Raw genomic sequence first — 9,042 nt, 5'->3', positions numbered from 1 at the left:
ACAAGAGAATATACTTACATAAACTGCCAAGTAGAGTCAAAATTTTTAACTACTTTTTTTTTCAGTTTATTTGTATTGTAAACAAATGGGATACATATTGTTTCAGTTTGTACATGGAGTAACAGCATACCATTTGCATATTCATATATTTACATAGAGTAATGATGTTTGATTCATTCCGTTTTTTCCTTCCCCCCCACACCTCCCACCTCTCTTTTCTCTCTATACAGTCCCTCCTTCCTCCATTCTTGTTCCCCTCCTACCCCCCATTAAGTGTCATCATCCGTTTATCAGTGAGATCATTCATCTTTTGGATTTTTGAGATTGGCTTATCTCACTTAGCATGATATTCTCCAATTTCATCCATTTGCCTGCAAATGCCATAATTTTATTATTCTTTATAGCTGAGTAATATTCCATTGTATATATATTCCACAGTTTCTTTATCCATTCATCAATTGAAGGACATCTAGGTTGGTTCCATAGTCTGGCTATTGTGAATTGAGCAGCTATGAACATTGATGTGGCTGTATCTCTGTAGTATGCTGATTTTAAGTCCTTTGGGTATAGGCCGAGGAGTGGGAGAGCTGGGTCAAATGGTAGGTCCATTCAAAGTTTTCTAAGGAATCTCCACACTGCTTTCCAGAGTGGCTGCACTAATTTGCAGTCCCACCAGCAATGTGTGAGTGTACCACTTTCCCCACATCCTCTCCAACACCTATTGTTGCTTGTATTCTTGATAATCGCCATTCTAATTGGGGTGAGATGGAATCTTAGTGTAGTTTTGATTTGCATTTCTCTTATTACTAAAGATGATGAACATTTTTTCATATATCTGTTGATTGCTTGTACATCTTCTTCTGTGCAGTGTCTCTTCATTTCCTTAGCCCATTTGTTGATTGGGTTATTTGTATTCTTGGTGTAGAGATTTTTGAGTTCTTTATATATTCTGGAAATTAGTGCTCTATCTGAAGTAGGAGTGGCAAAGATATTCTCCCACTCTGTAGGCTCTCTCTTCACATTACTGATAGTTTCCTTTGGAGAGAGAAAGCTATTTAGTTTGAATCTATCCCAGTTATTGATTCTTGCTTTTATTTCTTGTGCTATGGGAGTCCTGTTAAGGAAGTCTAATCCTAAGCCAACAAGGTGAAGATTTGGACCTACTTTTTCTTCTATAAGATGCAGGGTTGCTGGTCTGATTTCAAGGTCCTTGATCCATTTTAAGTTGAGTTTTGTGCAGGGTGAGCGATAGGGTTTAGTTTCATTCTGTTGCATATGGCTTTCCAGTTTTCCCAGCACCATTTGTTGAAGAGGCTATCTTTTCTCCATTGCATATTTTTGGCCCCATTGTCTAGTATGAAAAAATTGTATTTATTTGGGTATGTGTCCATGTCCTCTATTCTGTACCATTGATCTACCTGTCTATTTTGGTGCCAATACCATGCTGTTTTTGTTACTATTGCTTTGTAATATTGTTGAAGTTCTGGTATTGTGATACCCCCTGCTTCATTCTTCCTGCTAAGGATTGCTTTAGCTATTCTGGGTTTCTTATTCTTCCAGATGAATTTCATGATTGCTTGCTCTATTTCTGTGAGGTACGTCATTGGGATGTTAATTGGAATTGCATTGAATCAGTATAGCACTTTTGGTAGTATGGCCATTTTGACAATATTAATTCTGCCTATCCAAGAACATGGGAGATCTTTCCATCTTCTAACGTCTTCCTCAATTTCTTTCTTCAGTGTTTTGTAGTTTTCATTGTAGAGAACTTTTACTTCTTTGGTTAGATTGATAACCAAGTATTTTATTTTTTTTGAGGTTAAAAAAATGCTGTAGATTTATGTGTGTTGATTTTATAGCCTGCTATTTTGCTGAATTCATTGATGAGTTCTAGAAGTTTTCTGGAGGAGGTTTTTGAATCCTCTAAATATAGAATCATGTCATCCGCAAATAGTGACAGCTTAAGTTCCTCTTTTCCTATTCGTATCCCTTTAATTTCTTTAGTCTGCCTAATTGCTCTGGCTAGAATTTCAAGGACAATGTTGAATAGAAGTGTGAAAGAGGACATCCCTGTCTTGTTCCCATTTTTAAAGGGAATGCTTTCAGTTTTTCTCCATTAAGAATGATGTTGGCCATGGACTTAGCATAAATAGCCTTTACAATGTTCAGGTATGTTCCTACTATCCCTATTTTTTCTATTGTTTTCAGCATGAAGGGGTATTGTATTTTGTCAAATGCTTTTTCTGCGTCAATTGAAATAACCATATGATTCTTATCCTTAAGTCTATTGATATGATGGATTACGTTTATTGATTTACGAATGTTGAACCATCCTTGCATTCCAGGGATGATCCCCACTTGATCGTGGCACACAATTTTCTTAATATGTTTTGGATCCGGTTTGCCAATATTTTGTTAAGGATCTTTGCATCTATATTCATCAAGGATATTGGTCTAAAATTTTCTTTCCTTGATGTGTCTTTGCCTGGTTTGGGTATGAGGGTGATATTAGCTTCATAGAATGAGTTTGGTAGGGTACCCTCCTTTTCTATTTCCTGGAATACTTTGAGAAGTATTGGAATGAGTTCTTCTTTGAAGGTCTTGAAGAACTCGGCTGAGAATCCGTCTGGTCCTGGGCTTTTCTTGGATGGTAGATTTTTAATGGCTTCTTCTATTTCATTGCTTGATATTGATCTGTTTAAATTGTGTATGTCCTCCTGGTTCAGTTTGGGAGGAGCATATGTCTCCAGAAATTTGTCAATGTCTTCGGTAGATTCTATATTGTTGGAATACAGATTTTCAAAGTAGCTTCTCATTATGTTCTGTATCTCAGTGGTGTCTGTCGTGATATTTCCTTTTGCATCATGTATTTTAGTAATTTGAGTCTTCTCTCTCCTTCTCTTTGTTAGTGTGGCTAAGGGTTTATCTATTTTGTTTAATTTCTCAAAGAACCAACTTTTTGTTTTGTCAATATTTTTGAATAGTTTCTTTTGTTTCAATTTCATTGATTTCAGCTCTGATTTTAATGATTTTAATGTCTTCTACTACTTTTGCTGTTATTCTGTTCTTCTTTTTCTAGGGCTTTGAGCTGTAATATTAGGTCATTTAATTGTTGACTTTTCATTCTTTTCTGGAATGCACTCCATGCAATGAATTTTCCTCTTAGTACCGCTTTCATAGTTTCCCAGAGATTTTGATATGTTGTATCATCATTCTCATTGACCTCTAAGAATTTTTTAATCTCTTCCCTGATGTTTTTTGTTATCCATGTTTCATTCAATAGCATATTATTTAGTCTCCAAGTGTTGGAGTAATTTCCTTTTTTTAGTTTGTCATTGATTTCTACTCTCAGTCCATTATGATCTGATAGAACACAAGGCAGTATCTCTATTTTTTTGCATTTCCTAAGGGCTGCTTTGTGGCATAACATATGGTCTATTTTCGAGAAGGTTCCATGTGCTGCTGGGAAGAAAGTGTATCCGCTCGTTGATGGATGGAATATTCTATATATGTCTATTAAGTCTAGTATATTGATTGTGTTATTGAGTTGTATGGTTTCTTTGGTTGGATTTTGTTTGGAAGATCTATGTAGTAGTGACAGCGGTGCATTAAAGTCGCCCAGAATTATTGTGTTGTGGTCTATGTGATTCTTGAAATTGAGAAGGATTTGTTTGATGTACAGAGATGCACCATTGTTTGGGGCATAAATATTTACTATCGTTATGTCTTCCTGATTTATAGTTCCTTTAAGCAGTATGAAATGTCCTTCTTTATCCCTTCTGACTAACTTTGGCTTGAAGTCCACTTAATCTGATATAAGGATGGAAACCCCCACTTTTTTTACTGAGTCCATTTGCATGGTATGTTTTTTCCCATCCTTTCACCTTTAGTCTGTGGATGTCTTTTTCTATGAGATGAGTCTCTTGCAGGCAGCATATTGTTGGGTCTTTCTTTTTAATCCATTCTGCCAGTCTATGTCTTTTGATTGAGGAGTTTAGGCCATTAAAGTTCAGGGTTATTATTGAGAAATGATTTGTATTCCCAGTCATTTGGCTTATTTTTGGTTAAGTCGGCTTAGTTTCTCCTTTGAGTGGTTTTTCTCTAAGGTAGTTCCTCCCTTTGCTGACCTCTATTGTTGTTTTTCATTTCCTCCTCATGGAACATTTTGTTGAGAACATTCTGTAGTGCAGGCTTTCTATTTGTAAATTCTTTTAACTTTTGTTTATCATGGAAGGATTTTATTTCATCTTCACATCTGAAGGTTTGTTTTCTGGGTATAGAATTCTTGGTTGGCAACCATGTTCTTTCAGAGCTTGAAATATGTTGGTCCAGGCCCTTCTAGCTTTTAGCGTCTGGGTTGAGAAGTCGGCTGCTATCCATATTGGTCTCCCCCTATATGTAATCTGATGCTTTTCTCTCGTGGCCTTCAAAATCCTATCTTTATTTTGAATGTTAGGCATTTTCATGATAATGTGCCTTGGTGTGGATCTGTTGTGATTCTGCGCATTTGGTGTTCTGTAAGCCTCTTGTATTTGATTTTCCATTTCATTCTTCAAGTTTGGGAAATTTTCTGATATTATTTCATTGAATAGGTTGTTCATTCCTTTGGTTTGTATCTCTGTGCCTTCCTCAATCCCAATAATTCTTAAATTTGGTCTTTTCATGATGTCCCATAGTTCTTGGAGATTCTGTTCATGATTTCTTACCATCTTCTCTGTTTGGGCGACTTTATTTTCGAGATTAAATATTTTGTCTTCATTATCTGAGGTTCTGTCTTCCAAGTGGTCTAGTCTGTTGGTGATGCTTTCCATTGAGTTTTTTATTTGGTTTATTGTATCCTTCATTTCAAGGATTTTCGTTTGTTTGTTTGTTTGTTTTTTTTTTTGAGAATCTCTATCTCTTTGTTGAAATGATCTTTTGCTTCCTGCAGGTGCTCTTTCAGCTTATTGGTATTATCATCCATTGCCTGCATTTGCTCTCTTATCTCATCCTTTCTTCACGAATCATCTTAATCATGTATAATCTGAAGTCCTTTTCTGACATTTCTTCTAACATACTGTCATTGGATTCTATTACTATAGAATCTAGATTGTTTGGATCATTTTCTTCACTTGTTTTTTCATGTTGTTCATGTATTTTCCTCTCTAGCAGTGCAGATCTGGGATATTGCAGATTTCCCCCTATAGGCTTATAGTGGCCCCATAGGTTTCCAAAACCCTTTTTTTTAAAGGGAGATCAATATTAGCAGTGCCCAAATCAGACACTATGCAATCCTAGACCAAATAGTCCCTATGGGGACAATAACAAAATTGTCATAATAAACAAAATGTGTTCAAATGTTATCTTCGGTAAAACAAACAGGTTTACAATAATGTTGCAGTATCTAATGGAGGACAAAGAGGATGCAGAGGGATGAAGAATATGGCTGTTAATGGGATAATAGAAGAATATACAGAAGTTCTAGAAAATAAAAAGGGTGAGAGTGTAATCAAAAGGAATTGGATGTTAGCATGTAAATAAGGGAGAAAGCGACTCTGAGTGAACGGGTAAACAGAAGGAAAAGAAAGCAAGAAACGTAAAGAAATAAAAACTTAATTTTTTAAGTTGGGTCCCAGCGCGCTGGAATAAAAGCCTCTTGTGGTTTGCATCAAGTGACGCCTCCTGTGGTTGATTGGGGTGGCCGTCGATCTGTGGGACAGAGTTGGGGTCTCCTTTTGGGGGTCCTACATTCGGGGGCTCGTCTGGGATAAGACGCCCCCCCCCATCCGCGGAGTCAACCTTGGAGGTAAGAAGGGGTACCCCGAGGTTGTCTGTCTTTGTCTTGTGTTTTGCTAGTTGGTCTGTGCCTGTGAGCGCGCTTAGGTTTCGGTTTGGCAACAGTTTGGTGACTCGTGAGAGTGGCTGAACAGTGGTTGGTAGATGTGCCCAGAGGGCCACAGGTTGCAGCCCTGGGGGACACCCCAAGGGTGGAGGAGAGCCAGGGATGACTGCTAGTCTCCATCGGTAAGGGCGCTGACCGGATTCAATTGGTAGATCAGAGATTGGCACCCGTCTGATTCTGTTGTATGTTTGTGGCGGACAAGGTGGAGTAGGTGGGTCTTCGTGTCTGTAGCATTTTTGTTGTTATTTTTATTATTTGTGTTTCTAACGACGGACGAACTGACGATGGGACAGACTGTGACAACCCCTCTTAGTCTGACATTAGACCATTGGGCTGAAGTTAAGGGAAGAGGTTGCGACCTATCAGTTGAGATCAAGAAAGGCCCATGGAGGACCTTCTGCTCCTCAGAATGGCCTGCTTTTAATGTAGGATGGCCAGCAGAAGGGACCTTTAATCTATCTGACATTCTTGCTGTTAAAGAGATTGTTTTTCAGAAGGAACCTGGAGACCATCTGAATCAGCAGCCTTACATCGTGGTCTGGCAGGATCTGGTGCAAAATCCATCCCCCTGGATTCGACCTTGGGTTGCAAAACCCAAGCCCTGGCCAGCTGCACAAATCCTAGCTGCCCAATCTCCCAGTTCTGGGGGGAAATGCAGTCACTCAGACCCCCCCAAGAAGATTTATCCCGAAACCCAGGCTGACCACCTTCTCCTTGACTCACCTCCCCCATACCTTCCCGCCTCGGTCCCCGTAGGGCGTCAGGAAGAGCCAGAAGAACCGCCAGCCCCTGCAGTCACCCCCTCTGCTCCCCTAACGAATTTCTGCGGGGGCCCATGCAGGGCACCACGGGGCCTGCTCATGGTACCAGGAGCCGCCACAGAGTAACTCCCGACACCACCGTTGCCCTTCCCCTAAGGGCTATGGACCCCCGCCGGTGGCAATGGATGGTGGACCAGCTCCTCTTCAGCCCCTCCAGTACTGGCCTTTCTCCTCCGCAGACTTGTATAACTGGAAAACTAATCATCCTCCCTTTTCAGAGGACCCCCAGTGCTTAACCGGGCTGGTGGAGTCTTTAATGTTCTCTCATCAGCCCACATGGGATGATTGCCAGCAGCTACTGCAGACCCTTTTCACTACTGAGGAGAGGGAGAGGATTTTATTGGAGGCAAGGAAGAATGTACCAGGAGCAGATGGATGACCCACCCAGCTCCCCAACATCATTGAGACTGCCTTCCCCCTCTCCAGACCTGACTGGGATTTCAACACTGCAGAAGGTAGGGAGTGACTGACAGTCTATCGCCAGACTCTAGTGGCCGGCCTCCGTGGGGCAGCGAGATGTCCCACTAATTTGGCTAAGGTAGGAGAGGTTATCCAGGGGGCCACGGAACCCCCATCAGTATTTCTCGAGCGCTTAATGGAAGCTTTCAGGTGCTACACCCTGTTTGACCCTACCTCTGAGGGGCAAAGGGCTTCCATGGCCATGGCTTTTATAGGGCAGTCAGCAATAGATATTAAGAGAAAGTTGCAGAGAATAGAAGGGTTACAAGATTATATCCTACAGGATTTAGTTAAGGAGGCAGAGAAAGTGTTTCATAAGAGGGAAACTGAGGAAGAGAAGGAGCAAAGGAAAGAAAAGGAGAGAGAGGAAAGAGAAAACAAAAGGGATCACAAGCAGAAGAACCTAACACGGATTTTGGCCACAGTAGTAGGTGAGAAAGGCCAGGAACAAACATAAGGCAGGGCTAAAAAAAGGGTCAGGTAACCTGGGCAACCGCACTCCATTAGACAAGGATCAGTGTGCCTATTGCAAGGAGAGAGGTCACTGGGCTAGAGAGTGTCCTAAGAAGAAGACCGGGCCCTCCAAGAAAGCATTAGCCCTAGAAGAAGAAGAAAATTAGCAGGGACGGGGCTCGGAACCCCTCCCCGAGCCTAGGGTAACACTAGAGGTGGAGGGGAAGCCAGTTGAGTTCTTAGTAGATACTGGGGCTCAACACTCGGTCCTACTCGAACCGACAGGGCCCATCTCCCACAAGAAATTGTGGGTCATAGGAGCTACAGGGCACCAGCAGTACTCATGGACTATCCAAAGAATGGTAGACTTAGGAACAGGACGGGTAACCCACTTGTTTCTAGTCATCCCCAAGTGCCCTGCGCCTCTACTTGGGAGAGATCTCCTAACCAAAATGGGAGATCAGTTTACCTTCACCCCTGATGGCCCAGAGGTGACCTGAAGCAAGAGAATAACTACTGCCCTGATTATGCACCTGGTTGATGAACATAGACTTTTTGAGAGACAGGGAGCAAAAATATGTCACATAAATAAATGGTTGAACAGGTATCCGGGGCGTGGGCCAAAATGGCTGGAACAGGACTAGCCACAGAAAGACCACCCATAGTTATAGAGCTTAAGGCCACATCTATTCCTGTGGCTGTATGTCAATACCCTATGACCAAAGAGGCCCAGGAAGGAATTAGGCCCCATATCCAGCGCCTCCTTCAGCAAGGTATCCTAGTGAAGTGTCAGTCACCATGGAACACTCCCCTGTTACCTGTTAAAAAGCCTGGCACAGGACACTATCGCCCGGTACAGGACTTAAGAGAAGTAAACAAGCGAGTACAGGACATCCACCCCACCGTACCTAACCCTTACAGCTTGCTGAGCTCTCTTCCCCCGGATCATATTTGGTACACTCTCTTGGACTTAAAGGACGCTTTCTTCTGCCTGCGACTACACCCTTCCAGCCAAAACATCTTCGCATTCGAGTAGAGGGACCCTGACTCTGGGACAACAGGTCAATTGACTTGGACCCGATCACCCCAGGGGTTCAAGAATTCCCCGACCCTCTTCGATGAAGCTCTCCACCAAGATTTAACCCACTTCCATGCCAGCCATCCCCAGGTAACACTTCTGCAGTATGTAGATGACTTACTACTGGCCGGGGCAACAGAGGAGGAATGCCAACGGGGCACGGGACTGCTGCTAGAAGAACTTGCCTGCTTAGGATATCGGGCCTCTGCCAAGAAGGCGCAGATCTGCCAAAAGGAGGTAACGTACCTGGGGTACGCCCTCAAAGAGGGGCAGAGATGGCTAACGGAGGCCAGAAAACAAACTGTGACTCAGATACCCGTTCCTCACTCACCCCGCCAGGTGCGAGACTT

The sequence above is a fragment of the Sciurus vulgaris genome (genome assembly GCF_902686455.1).
Source record: "Sciurus vulgaris genome assembly, chromosome: X".
In the NCBI taxonomy this organism is placed as follows: domain Eukaryota; kingdom Metazoa; phylum Chordata; class Mammalia; order Rodentia; family Sciuridae; genus Sciurus; species Sciurus vulgaris.
Note: the sequence above shows the minus strand (reverse complement) of the source record.